A 16,098-nucleotide genomic window follows, 5' to 3' on the forward strand; every position below is an offset into this window, starting at 1 on the left:
AATTTATTACATGTAATGAAATGTAATATTAATGAATAAAAAAATGCATGCAAAAGGCACTGATTCTAGTTCAATTCCATTAAAATAACTTTACTAGAAAATGAGTTTCTTTACATAAAATGGATACTTCCACTTTATCAAGAAATACCTTTTCTATGACAAACTCTTTATTTAGAAATTGAACACGAATCAACACCTTTCTTTTAAGATGAAAATGCGATGCAACCACAACCAAAACAAAACAAAACAAAACACGTCAGTACATTTTGTATAAAACTTGGATACAAAGCAAAGAATAACAATTAAAATGTCTCTTCTTTGTAGTCTATTCGAGTAACTGTTAAAGGTTTGACATGGTTCTTCCTAGGGCTGGCTCTTAGGGTTTATTACATGCGTTTTGGTTTTACAGTAAAGGTACATGAACCAACAGATTCCTCGATCCTTACCAATTATAGGCTCATATGGACAAAGTTTAGTTCAGGGGAATACATTTCCCTATGTCTGTGCGGAGGTGAAGACCTCACGAAGACATAGGTACGAATGTATCCCGAAAGCGGTCCATTATCCTATGCGGAGGTGAAAACTTCACGAAGGAATAGCTTGTCACTCCCACTTAAGAAGGGTAGAATAGAACGATTATGCCATACAATATGTGAAAACATAAAGAGAAACTTTCGAACCAATAAAACAGATGTATTAAATCGCTATGTAACCCAAGATAACAAAGACATTAATTACCACCAAAACATGAATGATTAAATGCAAGGAAGGGGTCGCCAATTTAAACCCAAATTCTCAATTTTCGACAAAAAGACCAAAAAGTAATCAGCTCGCGGCTTGACTCTCTTATTTTTCCTGAGTGGAGTCACCAAGCTGTCGAAATCTTTTTGGAACTCTACTTTTTATTTTAAAATGAAAATGGAGTCGCCACCAATCTTTTTTATTAGGTGTGATCGGATCACCACGTAATTTGATCATTTTAATAAAATGTTAGATTTACTAAAACGATGATTTTTGGTCTACAAAATCCAAGAATGGGTTCGAGAGTCAGTTACGCATGAGGAAGGATTAGCACCCTCATAACGCCCAAAACTGGTACCTAGTTGATTACTTGATATCTTAGAGTCAAAAATTGAGAATTCGAAGAGAAATTAAAATATGATCCCCTCTTTGTATGATGTTATTTAATTAAAACATCTCTAGCTAAATTAAATTTTATAGAAAAAGCCTTTTTATTTTGAGTTAATCGAGAAGAAAAGATCATGCCCCGTAAGTTAGGGCACGAGGTCTCGAATCCTCGAAAACAAGAATAATCGTCATTTAATTATTACCTAAGTCCTAAGTGTCTTGAATTTTAAATAGGATGTTTGGTTATTTCGGTTCTAGGAATGGGCCATACTCAGTCAGTTAGGAGCACGACTCCTCGAATCCCAAAAATAACAAATATTGCCTCGGTTTTAATTATTTTTTGTGTGCTTACGCCGAAAAACGAATGAGTGTATGTAGCATAATATACAATGTACGATGATGGCAAAATTATAGTATTAACAAAATAACAACATAAATAATGGAATAAAATGGCAATACTATAATAAATACAATAATAAGAAATAATAACAATAATAATATTCAATTAATAATACTATATGATAATAATGATAATAATAGTGAAATAATATAAAAATGTATGATAATAATATAATTACATAAAATAATGATATTTGAGCAAATTAAAAAAATATTAATTAACAATGATAATTACTTAATAATATTAATAGTATTAATAATTAAAAATAAAAGACCAAAATAAAACAATCGAGAAATTATCGGGTAAAAATGTAATAGAAAAAAATATAAATGGGCTAACTTTAAAAAAATAAAGGACTAAATTTAAAATAAATAAATGGGCTAACTTTAATGAATTAAAAAAATAAAGAAAAGGGAAATAAAGGACTAAATTTAAAAATATAACAAAATTAAAAGCCTAAATTATAAGGAAACATAATATAAAGGATTAGATTAAAATGGGATAAAAAAGTACAGGGACTCAAAGTACAATGGTCCCGACCATATTTACATGTGTCATTGCCTCAATGGGTTAATAGTGGGTTAAGGGATTGAATTGCGCAAGAATAAAATAGAAGGGAAAGAATAAAAGTGGAATAATGAATTGTAGGACAAGATTGAAAAATAGCAAAAAAAGTGGAAGGGTCAAAGCAGCAATTAGATCCTCCCATTTGAAAGCACGCGGATCCTAGATGGATCCTGATTAGGTCATCGGGTCGTGTCAAAACGACATCGTTTTGGGGCTTCTGAAGCTAGGCCAAAACGACGTCGTTTTAATAAATCTATACAAGTTTAAAAAATCATTTAAAACTTGTTTCAAAAAAAATTCTTTCTTTCTTCTTTCTTTTTTCTCTCAAGACCCCTCTTCTCCGGTCACGAGGCCAACGAGTCTCCGCCGTGACCACCAGTCATCAGCAATGGCAACCGCCTCCGCCGATGGCCAGAAGTTCAAAAAAAATACCCCATTTGACCCTATTTTTCATGTAGAATGCCAATCTGGGGTTTAAACCCCCAAAAATTAAGCCAAAACTTGACAAAATGACTGGAAATCTTTCGGTTTCTACCTTTCCGACGAGGTTCTCGGTGGAACCCTAGTAGGTTCAAAGGCCTTTCAGGTCGGAGCAAGCCTCCCACGATGGCAGAAGACAAGGCGTCACAGGTAAAACTTTTTTCCCTTTTTTATGTTTTCTTTGAAAAATAAAATAAAAATAAAACTATATGTTCTTTTAATTTTTTTGTATTCGATTTCTTGTGTCCAAATTACAACATAGTTTTTGGCTTTTATAGCCAGATATATTACACAATATATTTTCTTTTCTTTTCTTTTCTTTCTAGCTTCACTGCTTTTGTTCCTGTTTCTGTTTCAAGCCTTTGCATGGTGGTCGTGAGGAAGCTTTCGGTCAACAATGATAGGGAGATGCACCCTTTTCTATTTCGGTGAAATTGGTAGAAGGCAATCCTAGGGGCACGAACAACTTTGGGGTGTGCCTGTTGACTTGGTAGAGGCGGGGTATGAAGGGATTAGGGTTTTCTTTTTCTTTTTTCAGTTTAAGTTTAGGATAGTTGGCTTTGGGCTTGTAAAAGGACTAGACTTTTATTTGTTTTTGTTATTTATTTGTTTTTAGGTTTTTTGTTTTGTTTTGTCTGGGCCGGTCAAAATTGGGCCACTACACAAAAGGCTTATCTTAAAAAGCTTAATAAAGTTTGACCTACCTTAATTTTTTCTCTGCTAGTTACTCTCTTAAATTTCCCAACAGTATTTTGACTACCCATTATTCCATGTAGCTGTTACTTTCTTTAATTATCTCAACAAATCGTTACCTTGATGGCTGTAAAAACCATGCACTAGTAGCTTTCCAAAACACACCAAAAAAATAAATACAAGCTTAGCCTTTAGCTAAGTACTACTTCTAAGTTTTTACTCTTATTCTTGTTATAAAATGCATTTCTAATTAGCGTAAAATTGTTAACAATGCCATAATTCTATTAATGATTTCATTTTCCTTCATCTTCAAATTCTTCAAATCTCTTCTCAAATTGAATTGTTTTTTTAGACTCCTCTTTCAATCTATCTATCACATCTAAAATGCCATTTTGCAAACAAGACGTGACTCTATATTCCTTCGCACATTATTCATTGTGCTACTTTATTTGAACTAGTGCAAGATTGGCTTTCAAGGGTGAATCATCCTCAAGTTTGAACCTCTTCTTACAAATCATGAGCTTACATTTAAGTCTATGCCTTCACTAATAAAATGCTATTGTTTTCTAATAGCAAAAATAGGCCAAGGTGAAGAATAGCTGTTAGATATCATTGAGACAATGATTGGCTAAGGAACTAACTTCCAAAGAACTGAGGCTACTTCGATTAAAATTGAATTAATCAATTGTATCGAATTAGTTTGATTAATTGATTGGCTATCGAAGTTAATTTGATTGGGATCGATTAAAAGTTTTATAAAACTCCAGTTATCGATTAATACTATTCAAAGACAAATAATAAAGGAACTTGAAACATCGCCCCAAAATTGTACTCCAAAATAATAAATCATTATGGCTAGTGAAAGTAAAAATCCCAGTTTCTCTGAAAATTGTTCAACTAAAAAGTACACTTAAAGGATCATAATACGAATGAAGGCATTGACATGGTGGTCGATGATGAACCAAAGTCGATGCTTTCTTGGAAAGATAAATTATTGGGGAATTTGGCCAGTGGTTCTAAGGAGTTGGGTACCCAAATTTGGTTTGGAGATGATGGTAAGATTGAACTAATGGATAAGGATATTACAAGATTGGTGGTTAATGCTATTCCAGTGATTAACTTTTCTGAAAGAGTTAATCAAATTCTGACAAAGAACATGGCAACCACAGTGGTCTTCAAACTCTTGGGACAATCTATTGGGTATAATGCACTGCAAAGTCAGTGTTTTATGGAGGCCTTCATCGCCTTTTCAATTAATGGAGATAGAAAATGAATATTTCTTAGCAAAATTTCAAAATAAAGAGGACTATGAGAAAGTGCTTTTCTAAAGGACCGTGGAGCATTTTTGGGCAGTACCTTATAGTGCAACCTTGGACCACAGATTTTAATCTGATGTAGCCATACCCAAGTGTGGTTAAGGCATGGATCAAACTCCCAAGGCTCTTGGGGTTTTTGTACAAATGTCGAATCCTTGAAGAAATCGAGGGGATGGTTGGCAATGTTACTAAACTAGACTTGAACACATATAGTAGAATGAGAAGTAAGTTTGTTGGGATGGTGGTTTACATCAATCTTGATAAATCGTTGACTTCTCAGGTTTTGATTAATGGACATCTCTATCGAGTTGAGTTCGAATCGCTGCTGGTAGTTTGCTTCGGCTATGGATAATATGATCACCTGAAGGAGGGATGCCCAAAAATTTTTATTGATCTAAACCAAATAGAAATGGAGGAGATGATGGTGGTTCGGAGGAGGACTGGTGAAACTCTGATGGAGGAGATGACGACCTATAGACTTTGAATGCTAGTTAAAAGGAAAAGCCAGTGAAACTCTAAGGAAAATAGAAGTCAACCGACAAAAACATCAGACCTTAGAGCGTCTGGATCCAAATTTGAAGCCTTGATTACTGGGGGCATTAAAGATGACGACTTGAATAAGGAAGGAGAAACCATGTCTTTTTTGAAACATGATGTTATGGCTACTAATAATAAAAATACTCAAAAGTCCACTTTTAAGAAAGTCCCACACGTGGTGGGCCTAGGTGAAAATGATGACATATAGGCCATAAATGGTGAGCTGGGTCAATCTGTTGTGGCCCAAAATGGAGTGCATGCTGATTTTTTTTGTTTTAAACCTATTTTTGTAGAACCAATGGGTGTAGAGGTCATTGTGGAAAAAGGAATGCTAAACCCGAGGAAAAATTCAATAGTTTCTTTTAGGGAAAACATGGATTCTATGGGCATGAAGGTTTTAAAAAATAAAAACATCAATAATAACTTGGTAGAGGTAGGAAAATGTATCCATGTAGGTAAAGGTCGTGGATCCAGTGGTAGATTTAATTCGAGCAAGTATGGTAAAGCCTTTAATAGAACTCTTCGAAGGCAGAGGTGATAAATTCAGGGCTTATGGTAATGCTCATATTTCACTTACGGATTTCATAAATTCCATGGTGGAACTTATTAGTTCTCAAATGGATATTGTTGGTGATTCAGATGCTTAAAAAAATGGAAAAAGATTGCAAGACTCATTTTGTTTCGATTAGTAAAAGTTTGTGTTCACTTGTTTATTTCTTGTGTTTGATATGGATTTGTCTATTTTTTCATGGAATTGTCAAGGTTGTGCTAGTACAAAATTTTTGTGTATTTTTCACGAGTATGATTTAGAGTATAAGTCAGATATTGTCTGTCAATTAGAAGCTAGGGTTAGTGGAGCAAAAGTAGATGACATCGTCGTCAAGTTAGGTTTTCAGTTTTCTCATTGTGTGGAGGTCGTTGGTTTCTCATGAGGGATTTGGGTTGGCTAAAAGGACTCAATTAGGGTTGACGTAATTCATAGTCATCCCAAATTTATCTTTGATCAGGGTTCTTGGGCACTTTCAACAACTTCCTATCTTTATAGCTTTTGTGTATGGTAATCTTGACAGACAAAAATGAAAAACTCTATTGGAGGGTTTAAATGCTACTATATACCTCTCAGAAGTGTTCCATAGCTTGTTATTAGAGACTTTAGTGCCATTTTGTTTGATAGTAAGAAGAAATGTGGACGGGTCCGAGGTATCAGGTGTTCTCTTTTTGAGATTTTTATGAATTTTACAGCTTTACATAATTTGGGTTTTCGAGGTCCTTATAGTTGGTGTTGAGGGTGGATTTTTGAAAGATTATACAAGGCTATTGGTAATGGTGCCTGGTTTAATGAGTTTCCTAATTCATTAGTCACGCATCTTCCAAGGCTTAAATCTTATCACAGATCACTTTTTCTATTTGTGAGACCTGAGCAGAGGGTCCCCAAGGAGAGACCCTTTAGATTTCTTGTTGGTTGGCTGAAGCATCCAAGGTTTTAGGATTTTTTTAAGGGTCAATGAGGCTTTAATGGTAATTTGGTTGATTCCCTTTCTAATCTTTCCATAGATCTCAAAAAGTGGAATCGTATTGTTTATGGTCATTTAGGTACTCGCAAAAGACACCTGGTGAACAAGCTCTCAAGTATTCAAAGAAAAATGGAGGGTTTTGATTCTAATATATTCCTCCAATTAGAGATTAAAACTTGAGAAGAGTTGGAAAGTGCTTTACATCATGAGGAGCTTCTCTAGAAGTAGAAATCCAGATGCGAATGGTTAAATTTAAGGGACCGTAATACTAGATTTTTCACTGTTAGACTCTACAGAGAAGGAAATAAAATCGTGTCACTACTTTGAAAGGTGGTAATGATTCATGGATCTATGATGATAAGCCTTGCAACTTGAAGCTATCAATTTCTTTCAAAAGTTATATGGCGAACAACCAAAACCCATGGGTATTTTACCCCCTAGCTCATTTCCTACCCTTGATAATCGTGATATCCAATTCCTCGGAAAAGAGGTGTTTAATGATAGATCAAAACATCCCTTTTTTATATAGCCTCGTTGAAGGTTCTTGGGAGTGATGGCTTTCAGGTTTTTTTGTTTCAGAAACAATGAGATTTTATTGGCTCTAAGATCAGTGAGTGGGTTAAAGCAATATTTGTTGGTAAGAGTATTAAGCTTGAGTTGAATAATATTCTGCTAGTCCTCATTCCTAAAGTTCTTAGTCCAGAAAACTTTTCCCAATTTTGCTTGATTAGTTTGTATTCAGTGATGTATAAATTAGTCATGAAAGTCATTGTTAACCGTTTTAAATTTGTTTTTCGTAATATTGTTGGTCGGGAATAGGTAGGCTTCATTGCAAGTCGTAATATTACTAACAATATCCTGATTGCTCAGGAAGTCATCCACACAATGAGGAGCAAGCATAGAAACAGGAACTGGATGGTTGTCAAAATCAACCTAGAAAAAGCCTAAAATAAAGTACAACGGGAGTTCATCGGGGCTTCCCTTTAGGCTACATGTATCTTTGATATGTTTATTAATTTTATAATGTCTACTATTACGAGTTCTACTATGTAGGTGTTATAGAATGGAGCTCCAACACAAAAGTTTAAGCCTGCGAAGGGTATTCGTTAGGGATGTCTGCTTTTGTCGTATCTCTTTGTCTTATGCATGAAATGGCTTAGTCATAGCTTTTATCAAGCCATTGAGAGTGGCCTTTGGCGGCCCATTAGATTTTCGAGATTTGGTTCTACTTTTTCACTTCTATTTTTTGCAGACGATCTAGTCATCTTTGGTCATACAAACCTACAAAAAAATTCGTCACTTAAAGATATTTTAGAGAGATTTTGTAGGTATTCTGGGTATCAGATTAATGTTTAAAAGACTGATATTTATTTCTCCAAAGGTATGGATGATACTATTAGCTCACAGTTGAGTGATATTCTCGGTTTTCATAGGGTTTACAACCTTGGCATGTATTTAGGGGTACCCCTTCTTCACGAAAAGATTTCAAAATGTTCTCGCGCTTTGTGGTCGATAAGATTTGCAGTAAATTAAACAAACGAGATGCCAAGAAACTCTCTATAGCTAGTAGAGCTACCTTAGCATAGTTAGTTCCTTTATCTGTTATCAACTATTTTATGCAGTCCATGATGATTCCTAAAGAAATATGTGATGAGATTGAATGCATTGTCAGACAATTCATATGGGGTTCATTTGATGGCTATCAGAAGGTTTTTTTGGTTAATTGGGAGTCTGTTGGTCAACCTTGGTCCTATGGAGATCTTGGCATTAGACACCTAAAGGACCAAAATACCTCTTTAACGATAAAGTTAGGGTACAGTTTAATCTCCAAACAAGATACCTTATGGGTTAGTGTTCTTCAGTCCAAATATGATATGAAAGATACTTTATCGGATAATATCTCGTAAGGGAAATGCTCTTCTCTATGGAAAGCTTTTTCGAAGGTTTAGCCCTTAAATCGAGAAAATTTGTGTTGGTTAGTTGGTAATGAGACCAATATTAGGTGTTGAAGAGATCCGTAGATCCCGAAGGTAGGGCTTTTGATTGATCATATTTCGACCCATGTTAATATTAATCTAGATTGAATGCTTAATGATATGGTCAATGAGGAGGTTTCATGGAACTTGGAGTTTTTTCGTCTTTGGTTACCGAAGGTAATTATTAAATGTATTGTGGGTATTCCCTCACCCCATTCGTCTGTAGGTTATGACAGGATTATTTGGTCTTGGAATTCAAATGGCACATTCTCTCTTAAAAGTATTTATTGGTATATTTAGGAAAGGTCATAGATATCGAATGATGCACAGTGGAATATACCAAGGAAATTTTAGAGGCCCCAAAGGGTCTGATTCTTCATATGGCTTGTTCTAAAATAGAGGCTGATAACTAACGTGGAGTGTGCTAAGCGAGGAATAGGATATGATAGTTCTTGTGGTATATGCAGTTATCATTTTGAAGATATTTTACATGTTATTCGTGACTATCTGACATATAAAGAAATATGGATACAAGTTATCCCAAATGAAACTAGTGGAAGTTTGTTTTATAGAAGACCTTCTTCAGTGGGTAAAGTCTAATTTGCAGTGTCTTGCAAAACCAGTCGTCGGTGAGGTAAATTGGTCATGTTTATTTGCTTTACTAATCTAGTGGTTTGGAAAAATCGGAACCTTTTTCATTTTCAAGGCTTTTCTTGGAGCATAAGGGAGATTGTTAAAATTTCTTATATGTGGGCAAAATAGTTTATTTCTTTTCATAAGGAGGATGTATCCAGATGGAAGGGACAAAGCTTAAATGTCGAGATGCAAGAAAGTTGGATCAACCTATGCACTGATAGGGTGGTTCAAATTATTTCGAAAAACACTGCAGCGAGGGGAGTCATAACAATTGGAAATAAGGAAAAGATTATGGGATATAGTAGCAATTTTGGAAAATGCTCAGTCTTTGATATTAAACTGTGGGATATTTTTGATGGATTAGCTCTCATTCATAACAGGAGCTATGATGGTGTATTGATACAAACCGATAGTTTGAAGGTGGTAAAAGCCATTCAGAATTCCTTTTTTTCAAGTTCGAACTCTGCCCTCATTAGACGTATTGACCACTTGCTGCTGAATGGAGGTTCGCTGGATATTCAACATCTTCCTAGGGATTGAAAGAAAACTACAGATGTTTGGCCAAAATGGCTTTTGATAAACAGCAAGGACTGAAGACTTTTGAGGAGATTCTAAGAGAGGTGCTAGCAATTTCTCCTATAGCCCAAACAAGTGATAGCTCTGCTCAAAGAATTATTATATAGTTAAATTATCTTGTTTGTTTTACTCTACCAAAAAAAAAGACAAATAATACACCGACTAATTAAAATTAGAAATATATATTACATATTTATAAGCCCAATTTATATTATATAAATATAAGTCTAATATATTTAAATCAAATAAACTTATAACTATTGATATAATGCACCAAAAGAAAATATTATAAAAAATAATATTAATGTAATGTTAATTTAGTGTTGCAATGAAAATGGTTAAATATTTTTTATTATGTTTTTAATGTAATGTTTTTAATTTAGTGATGTAAATGTGTTATTTATTTGTTTTCTTTTAAACTTTTTGAACGAAAACAAAATAAAGAATTTGTCATTTTTTATAAGTAAAAATAATAGATAAAATACGGATATGAGAATTTCTATTGCATTATATATTTTTCATCATCTTTACAAGTAGCATACTCCTTTATATACATAGGAAGATTAGTCTCTTCATATTCTAATATATAAATAGGAAATGGGTTACAAGAATATGAAATGTTTAAGGTTAAAAAAGATGAAAGGTGGAAGGTTAAGGGAGATGAAAGGTGAAATGTTGAACATCCACTTAATAGCATTCATAACACTCCCCCTTGCATGTTCATTGTATAAAGGATATGCCTCATTAAAAACCTTACTAGTAAAAACCCTGTAGGACAAAAACCTAGTGAAAGAAAAAAGAGTACATAATCATTTGATACATAGTATATCACAATCCAAAAAAAATGTGGTGTGAATTTAATCCCTCTCATGTAAACATCACTTAAGATCTTTGAGACAATGCAATCCAATATTAAAAATTAAATTCTCTAATGTAGCAGTGGGGAGTGCCTTAGTAAAAAGAATTGTCAAATTCTCACTTGAATGAATATGTTGAACATTTATATCTCCAGTCTTTTGTAGATCATGAGTGAAGAAAATTTTTGGTGATATATGTTTTGTTCTATCACCCTTAATATATCATTCCATAAGCTGTACAATGCAAGTTGTATTATCTTCATATAAGACTGTTGAAGCTTCTTTTCCAGAGCATAAACCATAATCTTGTCATATGTGACGAATTATAGATATTAGCCACACACATTCATGACTAGCCTCATGGATTGCTAAAATCTCAGCATGATTAGAAGAAGTAGCAATAATTGTTTGTTTCATAGAGCGCCAAGAAATTGAAGTACCACTACATGTGAAAACATAACCAGTTTTTTATCGAGCATTATGAGTATCAGATAAGTACACTGCATCTGCAAAACCAACCAATTTTGTTTCGGGTAGGTTAGGGAAAAATAAACCTATATCTCTTGTATCTTAAAGATAATTAAAAACATGTTTAACCCCATTCTAATGTCTTCAGGTTGGACAAGAGTTAAACCTTGCAAATAAGTTGACAGCAAATGATATATCAGGTCGCGTATTACTGGCAAGACACATCAATGCACCAATAGCACTTAAATATGGTATTTTAGGACCAAAAAAGTCTTCATCATTTTCCTGAAGACAGAAAGGGTTTTTATTTACATCAAGTGACCTACCAACCATTGGGTGCTCAACGGATGTGCGTTATGCATGTAAAATCTTCTTCGCACTTTTTCTATATATGTTGTTTGATGAAAAACGATCCATTCTTTAGGTGCTCAATTTGTAACCCTAGATAAAATCTTGTTTTTCCAAGATCTTTCATTTCAAATTATTTCTTTAAGCACTCCATTGTCACTAAAATCTCTTCAAGAGTCCCAATGATATTTAAATCATCAACATACACAACAATTATAACAAATCCTGATCCTAACCTCTTTATAAAAATGCATGGGGAAACGAGATCATTTTTATAGCCTTCCTTCAATAAGTACTCATAAGGCGATAATACCACATGCACCCAGATTATTTCAATCCATAAAGAGGTCTGTTTAATTTGTTTGAGTAATGTTCTCGAGAACATGAATTAACTGCTTCTGGCAATTTAAAGCCTTCTGGGAGTTTCATGTAAATGTTATTATTAAATGGGCCAAATAAATAGGTTGTAACTACATCCATTAGGCGTAAATCAAACCCTTCTCTTATTGCCAAACTAACCAAGAACCTAAAAGTAGTTGTATCCACCACAGGAGAGTATGTCTCTTCATAATCAATACCATGTCTTTGTGAAAATCCTTGTGCAACAAAATGCACTTTATATCTTACAATTTCTCCCTTTTCATTTCTCTTTCTCATAAAAACCCATTTATACCCCATAGGTTTTACACCTTCAGGTGTACAAACTACATGTCTAAATACATCTCTCTTTGCAAGAGATTTTAACTCTGCCTCAATTGTTTATTTCCATTTTATCCAATCATCTCTTTGTCTACATTCTTCAATTGACATTGGTTCATGATCCACATTATCATTCAAAATATCTAGTGCTACATTGCATGCAAATATGTTATCAACATCGATTTGATTTCGGTTCCACTTAATTATTGACATGACATAATTTGTTAAGATCTCTTCATTATCAGGTACTTGAGATTTTTCTAGAACTTCAATCATGTCTAAAATCTCTTTTGGAGATCCTTTTAAAGTCATTGCTTCCTCGATCTAACCATCATCTTTTTTTGCTCTTTTTATTTTTTGAGGATTCTTACCTCTGGAACCAACTGGTCTACCACGCTTCAAATGTGCTTTAGAATCACTAGCAACTAGAGTTTTTCCTTCAGAGACATCAATTTTGTTCGAAAGATTTATAGTTGATATATGTGATTTTCTCACTGTTTTTGGATCAATAAATGCATCTGGCAATTGATTTGCTAAACTTTGTAAATGAATTATCTTCTAATTCTCCAATTCATATTTTTGCGTATGAGGATCAAGATGAGACAATGATAATTCATGCCAATCTTCTTTTCTTAGTTGTTTATTTTCTCCCCTTAACGTTGGAAAAACTGACTTATTAAAATGATAGTCAGCAAATCAAGCTGTAAATAAATTCCTCGTTGATGGCTCAAGATATTTAATTATGGATGGAGATTCATATCCAACATATATTCCTAACCTCCTTTAAGGACTCATCTTAGAGCATTGTGGTGGAACAATCGAAACATATACATCACATCCAAAAATTCTCAAATGGGAAATATTTGGTTCTTGATCAAAAACCATTTGCAACAAGGAGAACTTATAATAATTTTTTGGCCTAACTCGAATTAGTAATGCTGCATGTAGTATGGCATGTTCCCAAGCAGAAATTGGAAGTTTTGACTTCACAAGTAACGATCTTGAAATCAATTGAAGATTTTTTATTAATGATTCAGCAAGACTGTTTTCTAATATCTACATATTGAAATCAAATGTCAGGTTGTGAGTTGATAACAAGGATACATGCGACCATCTAGTCGAAGCATCTAAATGGTCCACATTGAGGGTGTATAGGTCCACATATATCTTCTTGTATTCGTTCTAGAAAAGTGATAGATTCATAATTTATCTTGGTTGGTTATGGTCGAGTGGTTAATTTACCTTGAGAGCAAACATCACATGAAAAATTATTAGCTTGAAGAATATGTTGGTTATTCAATGAATGTCCATATGAATTGTCAATAATTTTTTTCATCATAATTGAATTGGGATGGCCTAATCGGTCATGTCAAATAATAAAGTCATCAGTAAACTTTTGATTTGTTATAGCATGTGCTTCAATTGTACTAATTCTCGTGGAGTACAAACTAGAGGAGAGTGTGGACAATTTCTCCAAAATATTTTATTTCCTTGAATTATACTTGTAATTTGAAGTTATTAATCATTCCATTCACTTATTGTCTCAATATGATATCCATTATGACAAATATCTTTAAAACTCAAAAACTTTCTTTTGAGACTTAGGAGAGTATAACACATCATTAATTTGAAACTTAGTTTCTTTAGGGAACAATATATTAGCTCTTTTGGAGCCTTCTATGATTTTGGTACTATCAGATATAGTACTCAGACTAGCTTTTTGCATTGTTAAATGAGAAAAATATTTCTTAATCTTAAGCATAGTATGAGTAGTTGCACTATTTGCTAAGCATAAGCCTTCACCATTTATCGCTAATTGAATTTGAGAGGTTTTCATATTCTTCAAAGAAAACAAATAAATGTCACATAGATTTTCAAAATATATAAATATTTCATAAATATTTTAAAACATAATATAATAACCATGTTGTTATAACATAACAAACTTGCATAAAATTTATTCTTTAAAACTATAATAATAAAATTAAAAGATCAATTATTCCCTTCAGAGGTGCTGAAGAAATCAGCAACTTCCAAGTGAGTTGTACTAGTGATGCCATAATCATCTTTGTCATTCTCACAAACAAAATTTGTCTCTATTTTCTTCCTTTTGTCCTTCAATTATTGTTGATATAGTTCCATAAGATGCTTTGGTGTACGACAGGTATGGAACTAATGGTTTTTACCTCCACAACGATAACATAAACTTTCTACTTTCCTAGTTGTATTTTTATCATTCTTTTCATCCTTACGATCCCACTTCTGGTGGGTATTCCTGAAATGACCACCTCGTTCACGTCCACATCCTTGATCGTGACCATCACCACGGCCACGGTCATTTCCTCGACACGACTGCTAGTGTGGCCTTTATCATTTCCATTATATGATGTCACATTTGCTTCAAGGAATGGAGTAAAGCCAGTTGGACATGAACTATGATTTTTCATTAACAGTTCATTATTTTGTTTAGCCACAAGAAGACAAGATTTTAACTAAGAATATTTCTTAAAACTTTTTTCACGATATTGTGTCTACAGGACAACATTATTTGCGTGAAATGTGAAGTATTTTTTTCTAACATATCTTCATCAATTATGCTCTCTCCACATAATTTCTACTGGGAAATGATTCTAAACATAGCCGAGTTATATTCACTCACAGATTTAAAATATTGTAATCTCAAATGTAGTCAATCATAGAGAGTTTTAGGAAGTATTACAATTTTCTGGTGGTCATATCTTTCTTTTAGATTATTCCAAAGGACACGTGGATCTTTAACAGTCAAATATTTAGTCTTTAGTCCCTCATGGAGGTGATGTCGAAGAAATATCATAGCTTTGGCCTTATCTTGACTAGATGCTTCATTTATTTCATTAATACTTTCACCAAGGCCTTTTGCGTCTAAGTGTTTCAACATCTAACATTCAGGATAAATAATTCTTTCCAGTAATATCAAGAGACACAAATTCAAGTTTTGCAAGGTTTGACATTAACAATATAGCTACAATAGAAATATAAATGTAAGTAGTTCCTTAACAAACTTTCAAGCAAAAATAAGTAATCCCTTAACAAAACTTTGATCCAAACTAACGAAAAACAAAGGCTCTTGGATTAATTTAAGCACTCATGTTGATAACGTATTATAAACAAAAATAATAGATAAAAGATGTATATGAGAATATGAATATTTCTATTGCATTCTATATTTTTTCATCTTCTTTACAGGTAGCATACTCCTCTCTATATATAAGGAGATTAGACTCTTTATATTCTAATACATAAATAGGAAAGAGGTTTCAAGAAGATGATAGGTTTAAGATTAAAGAATATGGAAGGTGAAAGGTTGAACATCCACTTAATAGCATTTATAACATCATTGTATTTGTTATCTTAGAAAAAAAAGTTACAAATTTCGGTTAATTATGTAAATCAAAACTAATTCAATTTGATTAATGATTAAGAGTTCCAAACTTCAATTAATTCAATTAATAATATTTTGATTTGTTTAAATACCCTAGCTCATTCCACCAACTTTTTTTTGATTCAATGACAATAGAATTATGTTGTAAGTATAAGAGTTTAAGTTGAAACCAAATAATCTATTCCCCTCACCCAATTAAAAAAAAACACCCTAACTCATGCACTTGATACCAATTGAAGGATAACAAAACAAAACTATAACCGATTGAAAGGAGAATAGAACCAAAAGCTAAAAGAAAAAGATTTTTGCGGCAATTCTCAAATATACCAAAGTCCTTTACATCTTAAGTCAACAAACAACTTGGAAATTGTCAACCACCACAATTACAGTTTTTTTTTTTCACACAAAGCTTAACTTACACAAAATTATATCCACCAAACATTATCAACTCAATGCGCGAAAAGGATCACAAAAGAGAGACG

The sequence above is a fragment of the Gossypium hirsutum genome, chromosome D02, assembly GCF_007990345.1.
Source record: "Gossypium hirsutum isolate 1008001.06 chromosome D02, Gossypium_hirsutum_v2.1, whole genome shotgun sequence".
Taxonomy (NCBI): Eukaryota; Viridiplantae; Streptophyta; class Magnoliopsida; order Malvales; family Malvaceae; genus Gossypium; species Gossypium hirsutum.